The sequence below is a fragment of the Mastomys coucha genome, unplaced genomic scaffold, assembly GCF_008632895.1.
Source record: "Mastomys coucha isolate ucsf_1 unplaced genomic scaffold, UCSF_Mcou_1 pScaffold6, whole genome shotgun sequence".
Lineage (NCBI taxonomy): Eukaryota > Metazoa > Chordata > Mammalia > Rodentia > Muridae > Mastomys > Mastomys coucha.
The window spans coordinates 129927428-129947777 of record NW_022196912.1 but is presented as its reverse complement, the minus strand read 5'-3'; the positions used below and the strand labels follow the sequence as shown (position 1 = coordinate 129947777).

The 20350-nt window shown below is 44.6% G+C and overlaps 1 protein-coding gene and 1 long non-coding RNA gene across 3 annotated transcripts in view; one reads left to right on the top strand and one right to left on the bottom strand.

Annotated features, from left to right (window-relative positions):
* Nucleotides 1-20350, bottom strand: part of Ptprn2 (protein tyrosine phosphatase receptor type N2) — a 790024-nt gene that overhangs the window by 128213 nt on the left and 641461 nt on the right. The gene's annotated exons all lie outside the window — the stretch shown is intronic.
* Nucleotides 4301-9166, top strand: LOC116080323. The gene is made up of 3 exons (XR_004114396.1): nucleotides 4301-4544; nucleotides 5591-5769; nucleotides 9082-9166. It is a non-coding gene; the product is annotated as an uncharacterized LOC116080323 (long non-coding RNA).

Genomic DNA, 20350 nt, shown 5'->3' with positions numbered 1-20350 from the left:
TTTTTTTGTAGCACATTTCTCACATCTGTGAAAGAGAATGATATTTTGTGATATACCTAAGTGGCTTTTTTCGGGGGTGGGAGCAGAACATCTGGCTGGGTCAGCTTCCCAGGGAGCTATGGTGCTTTTCATTGCCACTTTCTGAAAAAAGCACAGCTTAGCCTAGGGGCTGCGCTCAGCCTAGGGGCTGCAAACCCTTCTCAGTGAAGCTTGTCTTGTTTCAAGGACCATCTTTCTGAGAACAGCAAGTCACTCTAGCCACCATACAGAGCAATCACAGTCAGTTCAAGAGCAGGTGCTCTTTTGCTTAACTGTCAGGTATGGTTTTTAAGGCAGTGCCCCATCTTAAAATCAGGAGAAACTGGCATATCCTGACATTATTCACTCAAATATTTTACTTGACTTTAAGGGAAAACAAATAGATCTTTAATTAACACAGAAAAATAGAAATCATTTGGAATGGGGGGGAATTGCTAGCACAACTCATCCTTTATTATTAGTTCTAGTGCTGGCTCATATTCTTATTGATCTAAAGTTTGGTAAAGGGAAAAAAATAGGAACTTCAAATAGGCCTCTGTTCCTTCAGTGGCTTAACACAATTATATTAAACTGTGTCCTTAAAAATAAAAAAGAACTGGCTGGGGAGATAGTGGTGGCTCAGTGGGTAAAGGAGCTTTTTGCCAAGCATGGGTGGAAGGAGAGAATCACCACCTATAAGTTGTCCTCTGGCTTCCACACACTGCAGCATGCATGCATTACCCTCCTGCACCCCCAACGAACAAGTCTGAAAGTTATTTAAATAAAAAGTATGTTTCATTAAAAAGTTATTCCTGATAGGTTGGTTAACAAATATGTAGTGATTTTGTAGACTTTTCTTTTCAGAAACTTTGAAATTATAATTCAAAGGACATGACAAGTCCCAGGCCTTTCTGATTGCTGTTATTAGATTTGCCTATTAAAAGGAGCGTTCTAAAGAACATGTGCTCTTGGGGTAGGCGTCTACAAACAGAACGGTCTCCCTGGAGGTTCTTCTGGTTTTATTTTGAGAATCCAGAGAGTCTACAAGATGAATGAGTTTCTGTCTCCCTACTTGGGAAGATCTAGCCACTTATTAGTCACAAATAAAGCTATAAATGCATATCTAATGGTTGGCATTCAGGATAGTATATATACTGTATGTTCATGACTAGATTTTTATTCCTCATAAAGTTGGGCTAAAATTCCTTTGACTGAACCTTTGTAAGAAAGACTCATTACCATAGGAATGGGGATCTAAGTTTTTTGAACATGGCTAAGTGGGGGCTGGTGAGATGGTTCAGTTGGTAAGAGCACTGACTGCTCTTCTGAAGGTTGTGAATTCAAATCCCACAACTACATGGTGGTTCACAACCATCCATAATGAGATCTGACATTCTAGCTACAGTGTACTTATTTATAATGATAAATAAATCTTTAAAAAGGGGCTGGCGAGATGGCTCAGTGGGTAGGAGCACTGGCTGCTCTTCCTAAGGTCCTGAGTTCAAATCCCAGCAACCACAAGGTGGCTCACAACCATCCATAATGAGATCTGATGCCCTCTTCTGGCATCAGCTACAATGTACTTATGTATAACAATAAATTAAAAAAAAAAAAGAAAGAAAGAAACTGGCTAAATGGGATCATTGTGTTCCAGTGAAAGGAAACAAGATACCTTTGTAGAAAATTTTTAGGATCTCTCTGTCTCTCTGTCTCTCTGTCTCTCTGTCTCTCTGTCTCTCTCTCTGTCTCTGTCTCTCTCTCTCTCTCTCTCTCTCTCTCTCTCTCTCTCTCTCTCTCGTGTTTTGTCAGGTATCGATCACAGGTCCATTATAATTGTTTGGAAACAGCTTCTCCCTTGAATTGCTTGCTTTTGGAATTAAGTGTAGAACAGCAATTGATGTAAATGTTTGTTTCACAATTATGTAACTCTGCAATGCACTGTTCACATATTCTTTAAGAGAAACGAATACATGTATTGTAATGTAAGTAAATAGGTTTCAATTGAATGAATGATCCAGCTACCTTGCCTTCCTGTGGGGGGGGGTCTATAACATGGTTGTTTCTGATATTATATTGCAGGTAAGTTTAGAAATATTTGATCAAATGAGAATAAAAATTTGGTGGTGGTGGGCAGCTGGGTGTTTCCCTGACTTATATGAAAAGGTCTCATGTTTAGCTGTCACTCTGAAAAATTTAGTGACAGTAATTCAGAACTCTGTAGAAATTCGCGCACAATTAATTGATATAACACTGATCTGAGCAATAACTTTAAAAGTCCATCAGCTCTACTCTAAGGATACAATGTGATCATCATGATTCTGGAGGCGTGGCTCACAGTAACACAGGGTCCCACAGGCACCTTGGAGCAGTCCACTATGACCTGTGGCAAGTTGCATCCTTATTCAACATTGCTCAGTCCTTTCTGAAAAATCCCTGTCTATATTTACTCTCAGAATTCTGATTTAATGTTTTAAAACTGTTTTTCACTTCCGACTGTTCCAAATTGTGTGCCAGGTCGCCTGTTTCTCTGTCCTCATCTCCAGTGGCTTCTGCATATTTAAAGCATAAATCTTTAAAGAACGATCGTTTCTCACCATTGTTTTAATAAGCCATTTCAGAAGACTTGTGCCCAGTATGATATGCCTAACCTCAATGAGAAAGTGACTTACTTCCCTGGGTGACATTGAAGATGTTCACCTGTTGTCCAACCATGGTCAGAACTCTCTCTCTCTTTTTTTTTTTTTTGTCATCTCTGTGACCTAGTTTAGTCACATTTTCAGGAGAGCACCCAGTCAGACCTTCTTTCTTACCCTCATGAGTTAAAGTTGTCACCTCAGGCAGTCCAGATTAATATCTACAGCCTTGTACCTAATGGTCTCAATCCATCCGACCAGCTCATGTCTTTCAACAAGGCCTCCACCATCTCTTCCTCTGACCTATCAGTCTGGCTCCTTTCATCAAAGCACAGGAGATACTCCGGACTGTCCATGCCAACTGTTCTCCTCACAAGAGCCTGTGTCAGCTGGTAATGGAGCTCCACCTGTGACCACTCTCTTCCCTGCCTCAGGCTCTGGCCAGCGAGACTGTGGCCTGGGGTCTTTCCCCTGTTTGGCATCTGGTTTGGCTTTGTCAGAATGATACAGGCCTGTTACCAGTTCACACACATGTGCCTGTGGTCTCATTTTCTGTGGTTTGTTATCTATGGTAAATTGTAGACTGGAAATGTTAAGTGGAAAGTTCCAGAAGTAAAAACTATTTGTAGCTTTAAAATTACACATTGGAAAAATGTTATAACCTCACGTGCCATTCTACTTTGTACTGCCCTTGATCTGGCTCAGCCCTCTGCCCAGTGTATCCAAGCTATATGTGTTACACCCCATCAGCTGTCACAGCTCATATCTAGTATTTGCATTCAATTAAGATTTATTTAACTTAATAAGTGGCCCTGAAATACAATTTAGATATGTAAAAGGAAAACTATAAAAATGGTTCTTTCAAATGAAAGCTGAAAGTTCTTAATTTAATAAGGAATGAAAATATCATATGCTAAGGTTGCTTAGATCTGTAGTAGGAACAAAGTACAGCATGAAGTATACTGGGTTCTACACTGACCCTGGCTGAGGTATGCTCTGAGTGCACTGGAAGTTGTCATCCATAGATACAGGAGCTGTTGTATACAGACTAACAGACACACACACACACACACACACACACACACACAACATGCTGAGACTAAGCCACATACCTCACACATTCATGTGCTCACATACATGCACAATATGCTCATACTAAGAAACATGCAACACCTCAGTAAACACATAGCTTACACATGTGCTCATATAACATGCATACTACTTCTCATTCACAGTGCCCATAGCTTACACACTCACATTAACCTTCACACAACCTCTTTACCTGCTTTACACATGCACATATATATACTTTACACAACAGTTGTGCTAATCCCCCAATCTCACATACATGCACATGCAGTTCACATCCACATGATGACTCATCTGCTTTTCACATATGTTCACATAGCTTCCACATCTTACTAGCCCTCATGCATTCTTCTGTTTTCACATGCGTGCATACTACTGTCACCAAGGCTGAGGAGAGGGTCCTCAGCAACAGAGAGGACAGTCCACAAGTCCATGATGGTAAAACACCTTTTAGGGACACCGAGGCTCAAGATGCTCATCTGGATATGTGTAGTAGCCAGTGTAGCAGTGGTGAGTCTGTCATAGTCGAGAACCCCGAAAATAAAGTATTGGAGCCATCAAGGCTTTCCTTCCTCTCAAGACAGGAGCAAAATTGATGTTGATGAAGAAAGATCTTGGACACACCTTGCAGAGAATCCATGTGAACGTAATGTTACTTTCGGAGATGAGAATGTCCTTTGGTCAGAGACAGTGGGATGATCTTAGGAAGGAGTGGATTGAGTTCCCAAGGATTCATTGTTCATCCAAAAACTATAGATGAAGATTTCAAAGGAGAAATTAAAATTACGGCCTACATAAAAAGAGGTGCAATTTTTTCTTTTTTTCTTTCTTTCTTTCTTTCTTTCTTTCTTTCTTTCTTTCTTTCTTTCTTTCTTTTTTTTTCGAGACAGGGTTTCTCTGTGTAGCCCTGGCTGTCCTGGAACTCACTCTGTAGACCAGGCTGGCCTCAAGAGGTACAATTTAATCCATGTGACAGGGCTGCTCAGCAACCTGAGAAAGAGCCTGAGAGGTCTCCTGAAAACCTGGGCCACTGACCCAAAAGAGCACTTACTTCACTGAAAATGTCTCTGCTTATAATTTTCCAATAAACCCAGCATAATTAATGGTTTAAAACATTAGAAAGGGGGAAATGTCATAAGAATTCTAGATTTTTGGCTTCTTTTAAAAGGACAGAAATACTATTATTATAAGAATATGTTTCTGTTTTTAATCCCAGATGTGGGGATATGGGGATATGGGGCTGACATAGTCAGCAGCTGACTATGATTTGCCTCATGCCCTAGTAGAGGTGTGGTTTTGCCAGCTGCAGGTAGCTTCTTTAATTGTGTGATGTTTGGAATTGTGGGAATTATTCAGAGGGTATATAAGTGCTAGAGCCATGATAAGTGGGGTTGGTGATTGTTTGGGGAGGTTGGTTCAGGTTTGTTAGTTGTGCTCAAAGAAGAAATAAGGAAGAAAAAAGAAGTTAGATTTAGATCTCTCTCTCTCTCTCTCTCTCTCTCTCTCTCTCTCTCTCCTTCTCTCTCTCTCTCCTCTATCCTTCTTTCTTTCCTTTCTAGTGACAGGAGGTGAAATTGGGGGTGGGGAAATAAAGGTTGGGACAAAGAATCGAAGACCAACAACAGTACCTCACGTGCTTGCTCATGCAGCTGACAGACAAGTACACGTATGCACATATGTACACAGGTTTAAATGCATATCCATGCAGTTAACTTAGTCTTACAGTAACACACATGTGTGTTCTTCAAATATCCAATGCACTGTTAATCCTTTGCACACGTGGAAACAGGTGGGCAGTAGCTGTGTCTGCATAGTTGCTATTTCAGATTTTGTTTTTTTCTCTCTCCCAGGAATCATGTGATTTGTGTATTTCTATTCAAGCTTTATGGATGAGGAAGCCAGTCTGCTATCAAATAAATGAAAACTTGCAAACTGATCAGCACTGGGTCCTTGGTAAACATACACTCAGCCCACACACACATTTACAGGGAAGATCTCTGCTTTAGCCATACTCTTCAGCCAGCACCAGGTGAGCAGTGTGGAGTTCTGACAGAGGCCACGGGCTCCTTGGTCTCCGGATCCTGCAAGCTTCCCCTTATGGACACAACTGTAGGTGTTATTTGAGGAATAACTCAATAGTCACAGTTGCTCGTGAACGAGGCAGCTTTTCTTCCTGATCTCCTGTGTGATGTGCTTATGGGCTGTTATGAATGAGGGTCCTCTGATGTTGTTTTATATGAATGAGGGTCCTCTGATGTTGTTATGAATGAGGGTCCTCTGATGTTCACGTTGACCAGAAGCACCAACCATCAAATGTGTCTTTCCTCAGCCTCATCACCACTACCACATCTTTCTGTGTTTGTTTCTGGAACACACGGTACAGAATTTGTCTTGTGTTGTGATGTAGGTTTCATGTGAGAAAGTTCTGGTTTCAGATAGGGTCACATAGTTATAAGAAATGACGGCCTTGCTGGGAGATGATACCATGCTGGAAAGGTTCGGTGGTGTATGCTTTTTGTGGCAGCGAGACTATATGTCTGCCCATAGCACATGGTCTATATGTCCTACGTTGTCTGATTTGTCTATCTGGCAGGTGAATGGCTGGTCCAATATTGATGAGAGATCAGGATTTCTGTTCCCACTCAGTTGCTGGCACATTCTGGATAATAACATTTTTGATTCTCAGTTATCTACAGTTTTGATAAACTGATAAACAAACATATTTTTTGTTGAATCAATTCAATCACAGATACAAATAGAAACTCCCAGGTGTACCACCAAGTAGCCATACGGCAGGATCATGACCACACCCAGGTCTTCTTGGATGGGTAGTGTTGGCTCTGCTCACGTTGCCTGGCCTCTCCAACTCTTGGTCCAGGAGTCTAGGAGGGCTGAGTGTCTAGGAATCTTGGGGTGACTCTTAGGTCTCAAGTGGCTCCCATTTTGAGATATATCAGTCTCAAGAGAAAGCTGGAGACAGAACTCGTGGGAAAACATACAATTTTTTTTTTTTTTTTTTTTTTTTTGAGATACGATCTTTTGTTTGTTTGTCTCGGTTTTTCGAGACAGGGTTTCTCTGTGTAGCCCTGGCTGTCCTGGAACTCACTCTGTAGACCAGGCTGGCCTCGAACTCAGAAATCTGCCTGCCTCTGCCTCCCAAGTGCTGGGATTAAAGGCATGTGCCACCACTGCTGGCTGGAGACAGGAGCTTGCTGTGTAATCTCAAACTGGCCTTGAGCCTTCCAACAGTCATGCACTACTTAACACTCTGCACAGAAACCATAAATAGAGTGAAAAAGAAAGGATAACTGCATTATAGGAAGCAAAGAAGGACTTATAGAAACATAGGAATGTAGTAACACAGGAATGCTACTATGACCATCTTGGGGCAGAGTCATCAGACTAAACTACTCTTGTTTCCGAGATCTTGTTTCATGGCGGTTAGTTCTCGACTCTGGGAGAGGACTTTGGTAAGCATGGTAGAAGTCACTTTCAAGATGAGATGACAAGTCCCTTGCTGTCCTCTCAGCTCTGAGTAAACCAGCTGTCAGGCATGGACTGGAGGCAAAGAGCCCATGGAGCCATACCTGGTGCCTCTAGCCTCCAGGGCTTCTCTACCCACTGACCTCTGATGATACTGGCAGCTGGGAAGCCTTCAAGGTCTGCTCCAAATCCCGGTCCCACTCTAACTGCCTGGCTTTAAGTTTCTACATTTGGGGAAACTTAAAAAAGCTGTCTGTATTAGAATTACTTTAGGACCCTCCAGGGAAGAACCTCACCCCTGCACAGTGGATGGTGAGAATCCAGACCCTGTGCAGGACACGCCTGCAGGATTGCCACACTCAGCCCACAGTTCCCCAGCAGTACTCTGTTCTCTGTCTTCGCATCACACCTCTGCCCAGCACAGCCCCAGATCATGTGATGGATTTCTGTTGGCGTTGTCTGCTTCCCTTGCAGCTTTTAATTCTCCTGTTTTCTTTCCTTTATCCCCCTTTTCTTCTTTGTTTGTCTTTCTAGTAGTGTGTGTGCATATGTGTATGTGTGTGCCTGCCTGTCATATGTACAAAAATGAATGTCAGTTGAGGGCACTGGATACCTTAGATGTGGAGATACATGTGGTTGTGAGATTCCAGATACACTTCTAGAAACTAAATTTGGGTCCGCAGAAAAAGCAGCAAGTGCTTTTTAATACTGAGCCATCTCCATAAATGACCTTTCTCAAAAACACAAGATTTTTCTATGACAGTATCTCATGTGGTGCAGGCTGGCCCCTCACTTAATAAGCAGCTGAGAATAATCTTGAACTTTTGATCCTCTAAAATCTGGAATTATAGGTGTGTGTGTGCCATCACCCTTGGTTTATGTAGTTCTGGGGATCAAACCCAGGGTGTCATGAATGCTAGGCAAGCGCTCTTCTAACTGAGCTATTATCTGCTGCACAAATGACCTTTCCTCTTCATTTTAAAGATTCTCTCTCTCTCTCTCTCTCTCTCTCTCTCTCTCTCTCTGACTCTGTGTGTGTGCTTGCACTTATGCGCATGCAGGATGAGACACTCATGGATGTCAAAGGACATCTTTCAGAGTCACTTCTTTTACTTCCACCATGCAGATCCAGGGGATTGAATTCTGGTTGTCATGGTTAGTGAAAACAAAAAACAAAAACAAAAACAAAAACCCAACCAGAAAACCCCCAAAACCAAAAAACCCAAAACCTTTACCAGTGAGCTATTTTGCCTTCCCTGGCCTTCCTTTTTCTCTATAATAATACTTGAAGGCAGTAGGCTTTCCAAACTCTCACAGGAGAGTACATTCTACCCTGTATACTCATAGTTGCTTGCTCTTAAATGCAGAAGCCACACTCTGTGCTCCTTGGTGGTCTTATCACCCGTCCACCCTCTTGATTTTTAGTGATCCTTCCTTTCCCAGCTGGCTATGACGACTAGATCATGTTCCCACCCATTGGTACACAGTGTTTTCTGTAGTCAATCACCTTGAATCCCTCCATCTGGGTCCTCTGGCACTGAACTGGTTGGCCACAGGGTTGAAGGGTGAACAGCCAGCTACTCCTATTATCACAACCACCCAAAGGTGCTGTGGATGGATAGAGTAGCAGCTGCCTGGGCTGTGAACCAAGAGGATATTAACCATCTCTACACTCCCTTCAGAAATTGCCATCACTGGACATGCCTTGTGCATGCTCAAACTTTCGTAAAACCATGCAAAACATCCTCAAAAGCAGCTCTAGGTCTGGACTCATTTTAAAAGTGATTTACTGTTGTAAGTTTAAGCTTCAGACATGACAGTGCCACATGATTGATAATTCTCTCTCTGTGACTTACAGGTTCATAAACTAAAAACCATAACGTCATTACCCACAGGTGTGTGATTTCCTTATCCATTATATGGACATAACATGGGTCATAGTCACAACTTAATAACAACCCAAGCAAGGCTCAATAAAAGTCACCATCAGGAGCTGGAAATGTTCTTCCATTTATTTCTCTGCCAGAGTTTGGCGACCAAGCAGGCTTTAGATGGAGATTAATTGCCACCGGAGAACTGACACCCTTCTAGAATGATGTGGCAAGAGGCCACTTGGGGCACTGTGTTAAGATCTGGCTCCTGCACAACGAAGAGGAATCCTGAGCTTCTATCCTGTGACCATGACAGGGGTGCTGGGTCAGAGGACACCTTGGAGTCTCTGATGAGGGCACTCATCACAAACGACAATGATACCCAGTTCTGTACAGAAAATCCTAGTAGTTACCTTGTCTGAAATGCCTTAAATAAAATGAGAAATTCTATTTCTAAGAAAATTACCAAGATGAGTTGAGCCTCTGGGAATCCTTTCAGGCTTTCTTCTCCACAAAGGACCAAGAACACCTCACACTATATAGAAAAATAAAGAGGGATTAAGAAACCATCTTCAGTGTCCATTTATAACCTGACTTCTTGGAGATCCTAGGGGTGAAGAAACAGAAGCCTAGGGCCTCTGTCCCCTCCAAATGGGCATTCCTGGCAAGACCCTTGATGATTAGCAGGTACTTCCACATCTTGAAGTTTCTTCCTTCACATGCTCTGTAGGAAAGGGGACACCAGCTCAGCAGACAAAGTTTAGGATTTATGTACCTGTTTCAGGGATAATATGTCCCTGGCTTCTTGGAGGCATGTCCTGAGTTTCAGGGGATCCAGAAGCCCTGGAGAATAGCAATGTCCCTAATTGTCTGGGGTACACACCCACAGGTTTGATATTTTGGGAAGCTAGACTCCTTGGATAGATGATGAAAACCAGGGAAGGAAAAGTCAACACGAATAATGAAGAAGTCTAGCAGGACTTTGCTTTAAAAAGAGGTAGGGGTTCTTAAATGAGAGTTTGTATTGTAGTTTACCAGATTCGGCTCTCAGTGAGGAACAAATTGGATGCTGGAGAGAGGAGCATGTGCAAGCTGTGGTGCCAGAGTGGGGCATGCACACAATATGATGCTATTGAGGGCTGTGCTCAAGTTGTAGGTACCAGAATCAGGCATACTTAAACTATGGGGCCAGAGTGAGGCATTGTCAACTGGTGGGAGGGCAGAGAGAAGTATGCACAAACAGTGTCAGAGAGAGCCATGTGCAAAGTGTGACTCTGGAGGAGAGGTTTAGCTATGTGTGGCATCCATCAGGAAGGTCCAGGTAGCTCTGCTGTGGGGCACACATGTCCCTACCATTCCTAAGAAGGTACTTGGTCTAGATGTGGTGACAGAGGGGACAGTGCAGCTTCCTAGCTGCTGACCTGCCAGTGGCACAGGCCGTGCTGTCGTGAGCTTACTAGAAGGAGGCTAAAGCAGTAGAAGGGAGGGTTCCAGGTCAGAATATGGTGAGGCTGCTCAAAAGGTAAAATTTGAAGATGGAGGCAGCAGAGTTTTTCTACCATGGAACAACTAGGTAATTCTTGGGGGACACAGGGGCCAGCACTTGTTCAGAACTTTGAATTCTTGTTTAATGAAGGTAGTCAGGTATCTAGACTATTTTTGCAATGTTTTTCAGTACTGGAAAAAAACTAAATGCAGTTGTGTATCCTTAAGATGGTGGCACACGCTAGCTTTCATCTGGCAGGCCTCAGTACATGACCCATTTAGAATCAGGATCTTCAGATGAAGCTGAACACAGCGGTCACAAGGGTGACCTCAGCCCACAGCCTGTGCCCTTGTAAGAGCCGGTTTTGGACACATAGGAGGAGGCAATGGAAATACACAGAGAGAAAGTAGCATGAGGCGTGGCCTGGAGACATATAGCCATAGGCAAAGGGCACTCACTGGGTGTGATGGTTTGTCTATGCTCAGCCCAGGGAGTGGCACTATTAGAAGGTGTAGCCTTGTTGGAGTAGGTGTGTTACTGTGGGTATGGACTAGAAGACTCTCATCCTAACTTCCTGGAAGTCAGTCTTCTACTAGCAACCTCCAGATGAAGATGCAGAACTCTCAGCTCCTCCATGCCTGCCTGGATAATGCCATGTTCCCACCTTGATGATAATGGACTGTACCTTTGAACCTGTAAGCCAGCTGAGATAAATGTTATTCTTTATAAGAGTTGCCTTGGTCATGGTATCTGTTCACAGCAGTAAAACCCTAACTAAGACACTAGGAAAGCCTCTCTCCCTTCCCTAGGCTCCTAGAAGAAGCTAAGCCCTGTGCACTTTGACTTAAGGACCTGTAGATTAAGCTGTCAGGTATGTGCTACTGTCTGAAAAGCCATGGAAGTTCACGTACCATATAAGAACACACACCAATGGGTTTGCCTTGATGGCCATGTGCATATCCATATATCTATGTGCTGGACTTGGCACAATGTATAGAGCTTTGTGCCATCTCGTCTCACCTGCTGGCTCACTGGGCTTTTTCTTCCTCCACCATGAATATGAAAGTCAACTTCTGTCCTTACCTGACTGTCACTTCTCCTCCTTCTACATATGCCACAACAACATTATGTTCACAACAAAATGTGGAACAGGATGAAATGGAGGACCAGCCCCATGGCATGCTCCTACAGTTACTAGCTTACACTATCCTTCCTCATTAGTGAATTTCTTAACTAGTATCAAGTGGGAATCAGGAATCATCCAGTTAGAATTTCTCCTCTAATACTGTCTTATGCCAATTCTCAATATATAGTAAAACAAGCAAGCACACCAACCAACCCAGAGAAACCTCCACAAATTCCTTAAGGTTGACCAGCCTCCATAATGTCTGCAGTCCCTGATCCCTCAACCGACACCCTAGGAAAGAACGGTGGGAATCCTTCCCATCCTTGTGGTCCTGTGCCCTAGCATTTTACCAGGGGCTAAGTGGGAATGGTTGTTTGCAGTCCCCAGAATCTACCTTCTATCCTTTGCAAATATTTACCAAGTGCTGCCATTCTGACATCCTTCCCAATTCTCAAATCTCCAAGGCATCCCTGACATGAGTGTTGCGATCTCGCTAAGCTGTGAGTCCTATCAGGCAGTTGATCTGGACTGGCATTTCAGCCACAGAATGCAGTGAAGTGTCTGCTTAGCGGTTCTCTCTCATTGACCATGACAGCCACATACTCTTTCACCCTTGCATGGTGAGTGTGCCCTGCTTATCGGGTAGAAATAACGCATAGGTACCTGTATCCTGATTGCTGCTGAGATGACATATCTGCCCACGGGGCCTGACTTTATTTTGCTCTAAAGAGAGGTAGATAAACACTAGGACCCCACGTTTCGAGGCACACAGCTGAATACAGCCACCAGGCTTTCTGCACAGCTCATCTTTGGTTAATCGAGAAGTGAGAATCATTCACCTCAGTGGGCTCCGCTTGCCTGGCACCCGGAGTTCTGTAGTTCTTTCATGAGTCATACTGTAATGCTATGAACAACAGGGATACAAGACAAGTAGCTTTCAGCCTGCAGTCATTGCTAAGTGCAGCCGGTGCTGTTCATGGTGCTTGGGCATTCACATTATTCTTATCGCTACACAGTATGTTAGACTGTTATCCTTTGGTCAGTTATTGAGTCTACAGTGGTGGCTGTGTACCCTGGCCATTACAATACAGCAGTTTCTTCCTCTCCCCACAGGGCTGGCCATGACCCCAGGAAGGTGGTCTGTATGTCAAGGACCCCTTTCAAGGTGATGTGTATGGGGTGATTGGCCAAAGGGTGGCTTCAACACAGAGAAAACTCCAGAGATTAGAAACTGAGATACATAATTTCCCTGAGAAAAATGTACCAGTTATTTTTATTCCTCAGAAAGTCACTATCTTACAGACCTGGTAGGATAAGTGGTCTCAGAAGCAGACACAGGGAGGTTGCTCCATGGACACTTGTCAGCTAGCTGCACATCTCCCTTAGGGAGACTCTAGCTTCTCACTATTTGTTTGAAGGGGTGTCTCCTATAACCTTCACTGAGCAACTGCAGGAGAGTGAGTCTCACAGGAACAGGCGGTGCATTGAGTGCATGTGGTCCTCTTGGGAAGACCTGGCAGGCCCTCAAGATTCGAGATGCTGGGATATCAGACACCAACTTTCCTCTTGTGGTGGCAGTAAGTACCAGAGGGAAGGGAGAGGAAGAAGAGGAGGAAAAGAATCCAAGGTAAAGTTATCTGTATACTGGGAGAAGCTGTCATGGCCTGGCAGAGTCACGGAGTCTGTGGCTGGGCAGCATGCCTCTTTAGGCACCCTAAGCTGACAAAGTTGCAACCCACTGCTAAGGTGCCAGCATCACCCTGGAGCATGGTGTTGTATCTCAGTCATCCTGATGGATGTCATTGTTGAAGCCACTGGCCCAACACAGCAGGCAGCAGCTATCTGGCTGGGTGAATTGGCCTGGACCAAGGCAGCAGTGCAGACTTGTGCCCTAACCTAACTGTGTGGAGCTCTTGCCTGTGCAGCCACTCCTGTAAAACAGAGGAAGTAGGCAGCTCACAATTAAGAGCAACATGCTCCACTCTACAGGAGCCGGCCATGGGCTCTATGTGCTCCAGCAGACATAGTGCTCCAGAGAACAGCCACAGAGCCGTTGTCCAACACTGTGGGAGTGGAATGCTCCAACACTGATGATCCTTCCCAACACAAGCTGAAAAATCCTGCTTCACAGAACACAGAAGGAAATGTGAGCAAAGCAGGGTGCTGCTTGGGGCCTGCCTTCCTATGGAGCCTGCAGACCCAGTATGCTGGGTGCTCCAGGAGGAAAATGTACACCTTGAGCCTCCTTCTAAGAAACTACAGTGGTAGAATGGATACCAGAGGTGCTGCTCCTGAGCCCCTGCTCCTGAGCTCCCGCTGCTGAGACCCCACTCCTGAGCCCCTGCTCCTGAGCCCCCGCTCCTGAGCCCCCGCTCCTGAGCCCCCGCTCCTGAGCCCCTGCTCCTGAGACCCTGCTTCTGAGGCCCTGTTCCTGAGCCCCAACTGCTGAACCCCTGCTCCTGAGCCCCCGCTCCTGAGCCCCAACTGCTGAGCCCCTGTTCCTGAGCCCCCTGCTCCTGAGCCTCTGCTCCTGAGCCTCTGCTCCTGAGCCTCTGCTCCTGAGATGGTGACCATTCACAGCATCTCAGCATCATCTTCATGATGAATGCATCTCTGCAGCAATAACTGGTTGTTCCATAAGGAATATGTATTTAGTTCTGAGTCTCACTGGGGTAGGGGGCAAGAGGGGAACAAGGGCCTAACATGAGGTGAGGTGACAGCTGGTATTTACTCAACACTGACTCCTTGATGGGGCAACAGCCTAGGGTTGATACCTTAATGTCACTACCACCAACAGTGCATGGACATCACCATCAACAATCCTGCATGGATGCCACCACTACCACCAGCAGTTCTTCATGGACATCACTACCACTAGCCTTGCATGGGTCCTTGGGCTCAGAAGGTTCACTTTTCAGTAAACACCCAGGGAAGCTTGACGTTGGCTCCTAGGTGAGAAGTTGGTACTCTTCCCCTTAGTCCTAGTTGCTTATCTACCTAGGAAAAAGGCTTTTCTTGAAGCCTCCTCAGGACCACAAGCTGCTCATGGGCTGTCCTTTCATGGAGACATATCACTGTTTCAAGCCAGCTCAGTTCTCAGTGGTCCAATTCATCCTGCAGCTATAGCACTGGCCTGGGGTGACTGGAGCTCAGCGGTGATACTGATGGCTGGCCACCTGTTCATGTCTCACTCACTGTAGCACCTGATGCATACTCTTAAAGAGCAAACTGTAGCTACTTACCCCACAAAGGCTGTGGTATCCTGACAGCAGAGGAACATTAATTGCTTCCACTACTGTGTCACTTTGAGATGCTAACATGGGGCTATTGTTAGCTTCCCTCTAAGCCACCATATTCCCATGCTGATGAGCCACCCATCCCTGGGTTGGTTTTTCCTCAGAAAACCATACTGCATCTCTAGGAGGGAACTGCTTTGTCCTTGATTTTTTCTGTGGGTGGCCTTGCCATGGTGACGTCTCTTTTTTTAACCTGCTATAAATTCCTTTTGTAATCTCTCCTAAGCCATCATGTGGATGCTTGGGGGGGGGGGGGGAAGGTGGGCTACTGAGAATAAATAAATCTGCAATAAGTGTGAGATTTTGGAGATATGATAAAATGAGAATAATTTGAATGAACTTGGCAAATGAATTTACAGCTCTTGAACTATCCGCTAATTTGACAAACAATGGCTTAGAAACGGACAAGCTATTTTTAAAGTAATTCATTTTCTCTGTTTTCATGTCACCTCAGTCAAGGGCTTAGTTAGAAAGGCATCTGCAAGCTAGACAGTTCTGAGCATGCATAGGAGGGGTAGGCAACCCAGACCAGGCTGGAAGCTGGGTGATCATTCTAAGGTAGCTTTAGCAGATACATAGGAAAAATGCATGCTTCTTCCCATGGCCCCTCCTCCTGACTTAGAATGAGTCCCCAGCAAGATACTATACTTTGAGAAATATAAATATCCTGGCCATTTTGGTCCTCAGTCCTGGATGCTCTAATTGGCCCCTGTGATATGCCCTTGAAAATCCTCAGACCCTCAAGACTACCAGTGGTTAAGCTGCTTCTCTCCATAGCCACACATAGCTGGGACCCCAGAGTCCCTGCTGGGGGCCTAAGTATTCATTTTACAGTAACATCAGCCCAAACTGCCACCTCAGCTTCAGGCTTTGTGCAGTCAACACTGTCTGGCCCTCTTGGGAATGTAGTCACATGTATACCTCTCTCCTCTGGCTTTTGCAACCTGCCACTGGCCAGCACTCGATCCTGCTTAGCTTTGCAACAGAGCCTAATTTCAGGCTAACTTTGATGAGTCTGAGAGTCCCTTTACTATTTATCTCAGGTGCCATGTATTGTACATCCCTGGTAGCCATGAAACCTCCTAGCTTTTGCTTGCCCAACTGCTAGTTGAGGTGCCAAAAAAGCTGGCAGTGGATTCAAGCCAGGCTTCCTGTGACTTGTCTCCATTCAGTAATGATGAGAGTGAAGGTGGGGAACTTGCCTAGAGGACCACAGAAGCCCTCCTCTTGCCAGGAGCACAGGAAAGCTCCCTTCTCACAGATGCAAGGACCCTCTGAATGCATCTTGAATGCCAATCACCTCTGTCTTTATACCCTCTGTTCTTCTCAATGTGGAGGTGGGCATCTGTTCTGCTAGCTCCAATAACATCCTCTACAATCTGGTATGAGCAGGGCAGCCCTTTCTCTTCAGCCTGTGGGATCTTTGTCTGGTGTGAATTCAGGAGCTTCAGCAACATGGTGGATGACAGAGACCATTACAGCAACCAAAGGATATGTGGAAGTTAGAGTTGCTCTGAGAGAAGAGAGCTGTGGGTTTGAAAGCCTGCCCTGAGGACAAGCAGAGACACTCTGAGGAGAAGGATGCTCTGTGCATCCATGGTATCTTCCCACATGTTTTGCCTTCTAGAAATTCCCTAAAGTGTACATTCTCTTGAATGTACACTCCATCTGGACCAAAAGCTTTGTTTCATGGAAGAGCACACATCAACTAATTAATTAGTTTAATATCTGATCATCAAACATTTATTGGGTTCTTATTATGCTTAAGGCACTGTAACAGCTACTATGTGACCATAAATATAACATGACACTTCCTGATTATGAGGCTGCCATTGGTGGAGTGGATAGCCAGCAACACAAATGACTCCCATGAGTTAGATACAAGACAGGTTACTATTAAGTGATATATCTGGTTTCTTGGGGATTTAGAGGAAGGAACACTCATTGTGACTGGGAGGGCCAGAGGCACAGTTGTATGTGCAGCTTCTTAATGGTCACACAGTCCTAGTGGGTGACCATCCCTGAGATGGTGCTGAACAAGCAGGTGGGGCAGACCTGAATGGTGGTGCCCCCGGGAATTGCCCCCCTTCGCCGGGCCTATGATGAGAACAACTAGATGTTCTCGTTGTACCATTTCCTTCCACGGTGGACAGCACTTCTAAGTAGGGTTGTGTGCTGGATTGTGACACCTAAAAGGCAAGCAGAAAGCCACCTCCTGGACACCAGCGTTTAGCCTGTGGCAGGGGCTGCTGCAGATTCACTTGGTTAGGGGAAGCTGTTCTACAAGACGGAGCCTGACCTAAGGTGCCCTGGTATCCTATAAGATGGTAGCAGAAGACACACAGGTCTCTGTGATGGCCCATGGGACAATGAGGCAGAGACTGGAGTCATTTATCTCAAGCCAAGGGACACTGAGAATGGTTGCAAACCTCCTGAAGTTGGAAGAGACAGGAATGGTCCTTGGCAGGTCTGGGCCCCACTCACATTCTATTTTAGACTCTACACTCCCAGAGAATGAGACATAAATGTTCCGTAACTTTAGATTTGGGGGACTTTGTTATAGCCTTCACAGAGGGCTCACACAGGAGAGAAGCTGGTCTCTAGGATATGTCTACCTGCTGAGTAATTTGGGGAGGCAAATATTTGAAGTCACCTGCAAATCCAGTGAGAGATAAATTCTTAAACTGGACAGTGTTGGAACTTCTGAATGAAAATGAGCTATTTAGTTATCCAGTATTTAAACCTATTGTTTGACTTCTAAGAAGCAACCCTTCCTCCCCCTGCCCCCACCACTTGGAATGTTTTCAGGAGAAGAGTAAGAAGAGAGAGGAAAAAACCTTTCAAAGCTCAGAAACTGTTATGATAAATGCTTCTGCACAACCTTGACTCAGTTTTATCCAATAAAGTTAGTCAAGGTCAGCAACGCTGTCTAGAAAAGGCAGTTTGTCCTCAGCTGCTCTTTAAACTGGTGAGCATTTCTCAGGAGGGTCTCAGTGGTAGAGTACTAGCCTCTTCAGGATGGCTGCCCAGAAGCAGCTGCCATCAGGGCGCTGTGGTAGCCCCTCTCCTCAGACTGTCATGGGCTAGGAGAGGATCACAGAGACTGAAACCCAGCCAGCTTCAGCTCTGGCTCTCCTTGGTGCCCTCTGCTGCCCTCTATCTCCTAACAGAATCGATGTGGTTTGTCTGTGGCCACCATCCTCCCCACTCCACACCCCTAAACACACAATCTTCCCTAGAAAGGGCCCTGAGACTCCTAACATCTGATCACCATTTATTGGGTTCTTATTAAGGCACTGTAACAACTACTGTGTGGCCATAAATATAGCAAGACACTTCCTGTTTATGAGGCTTGCATTGCAAGGGTGGATAGCCCGCAACACAAATGACTCCCAAGAGTTGGACACTAGACAGGTGCTGATGTCAACTGATAACCCTGCTGAGTTTTCATAGATGGTGAGCATGTCCCTCTCAGAGTTCTTAACTTCTGGGCCTGTGGTCAGACATTAATGAGCCATGCCAGATATTCACAGTTCTCTTCAAGGGTTTATAGTGATCCCTGGGCTTAGAATGACCATATGACTTCCTCAGAAAGTTGAAGAAGGGATACATGTCAATGGCTTCTCTCAAAGCCAGAATGAGAGTCTGTTTTCTTTCTTTCTTGTCTATAGAACCTGTTCCAGATGGAGATTTCAGAGTGAGGGAAGGAATCTGACTTGAGCTTCCACTGTGGCTGCTAGACTCTACCTCTGACCTGGGCTATGACACACCACAGTTGCTCTCCAACTCCTGGCAGACCCAGAAATGCTCTCCCATAGTAACAGGCAAGCAAGCTCTCTGACTATCCTCTGCACCTTATGAATGCTGGAGGCTTCTTGGCTGCAAAGAGAGCGAGTCTTTGGGAGGCTCAGTTTGCCTGCCAGCCTGTGATAGGCACCATGTCCCTCTTCTCCTGGCATTGCCCCCAGATGTTTCTATTCAGGCCTGCTTCTATCCCAACCTGAGGTTGCCCAATGGAGCACTGCAGCATTTCAGGTCCTACATGGGAGGGTATATTGTGAGGTGTGGGCTACCTATCCCAAACTGCCTGAAAGCGACTCACGTTCTCCCAGCTTCATGATCCCTGTTCTCAACCCAGTGAGCTCTTCTTCCAGAGTTGTCCATGCCATGGCCAGTGAAAGGTACCTCTCCTACCTTACACAAGCTATGGCTGAGCCTTCTGATACACACACTGCTGCCAGTCCCACGAAAGGTCTTCACACTAAGGTTTTCACACTCAGAGATCCATTGCAAAGCACCCGACAGTATGGCTACTCTGTCAAAATGATTTGCTTTAAAGCTGTTCTGGACTGAGCATTTAGGACAGGTGTTCCCAAACCAATTTTTAAAGTATTAAGAATTTAAATGGTCAGGATCTGAAATGTGTTTACTCACAAATCTCATTTACAAATAGCGGCCTGACACCCTTCATTTTATCTCTTCCTTTTTAACTCTGCAGTTAAAACATGAACTTTTCAATGGAATGAGTGAGAATATTCAGGGGCAGATCAGTAAAGCATCTTTTGTTTACCAGTGGAGATGCAATACCTACTTAAAGTCCCATTTCCATTTTAATATGTATTTAGTTCCCAAACTAAACATGATATATTATTGGTGAGTTTACTTTTCATGGGTCACATTTTCTTACATAATTAATCTATAGTAAATTAAAAAGCATATATCACATATTAAATTGAAAAGAGTCAATATTTGACTTTGTATTATCAATATTTTAAAGATCATGTTAAATGAATTTTATAATTTAAAAAAGTGGTATTGATCTGAAATTCACTTAAATTTTACTTGAATATGACCATTTCCCCCATATACTATAAAAAATTCAACTGACCTTAAAAAAAAAATCCATGGGAAAAGGGCATTCTCTTCAATAAATGGTGCTAGGAAAACAAGTTCCTCACTCGGAAAAAGAATTCAGACTCTCATCTAATGCTACGTGCAAAAGCTAACTCAAAATAGAGCCATAATTGAGTGGCAGAGAGAACACTATTGACTTCAGAGAAAATGCTAACGTCTTCTGTGCATCAGATCTGGTAATGATTTCCTTGATACAATACTGAAAACAGGCAAAGAAAGAAAAATTAGATAAATTTGGTTCCATCAAACTTAAAAAAAACTTTCATGGACACTACCAAGGGACTGTTATCTACAATAGTATCTGCACAGGGGGCTTTTAACACACATACATGCATACATATATATACATACATGCATGCACATGTATACATGTACCTCAGTTCAAAGTGGGCAAATGACTTGAAGGGATGGAGAGAGAGAGAGAGAGAGAGAGA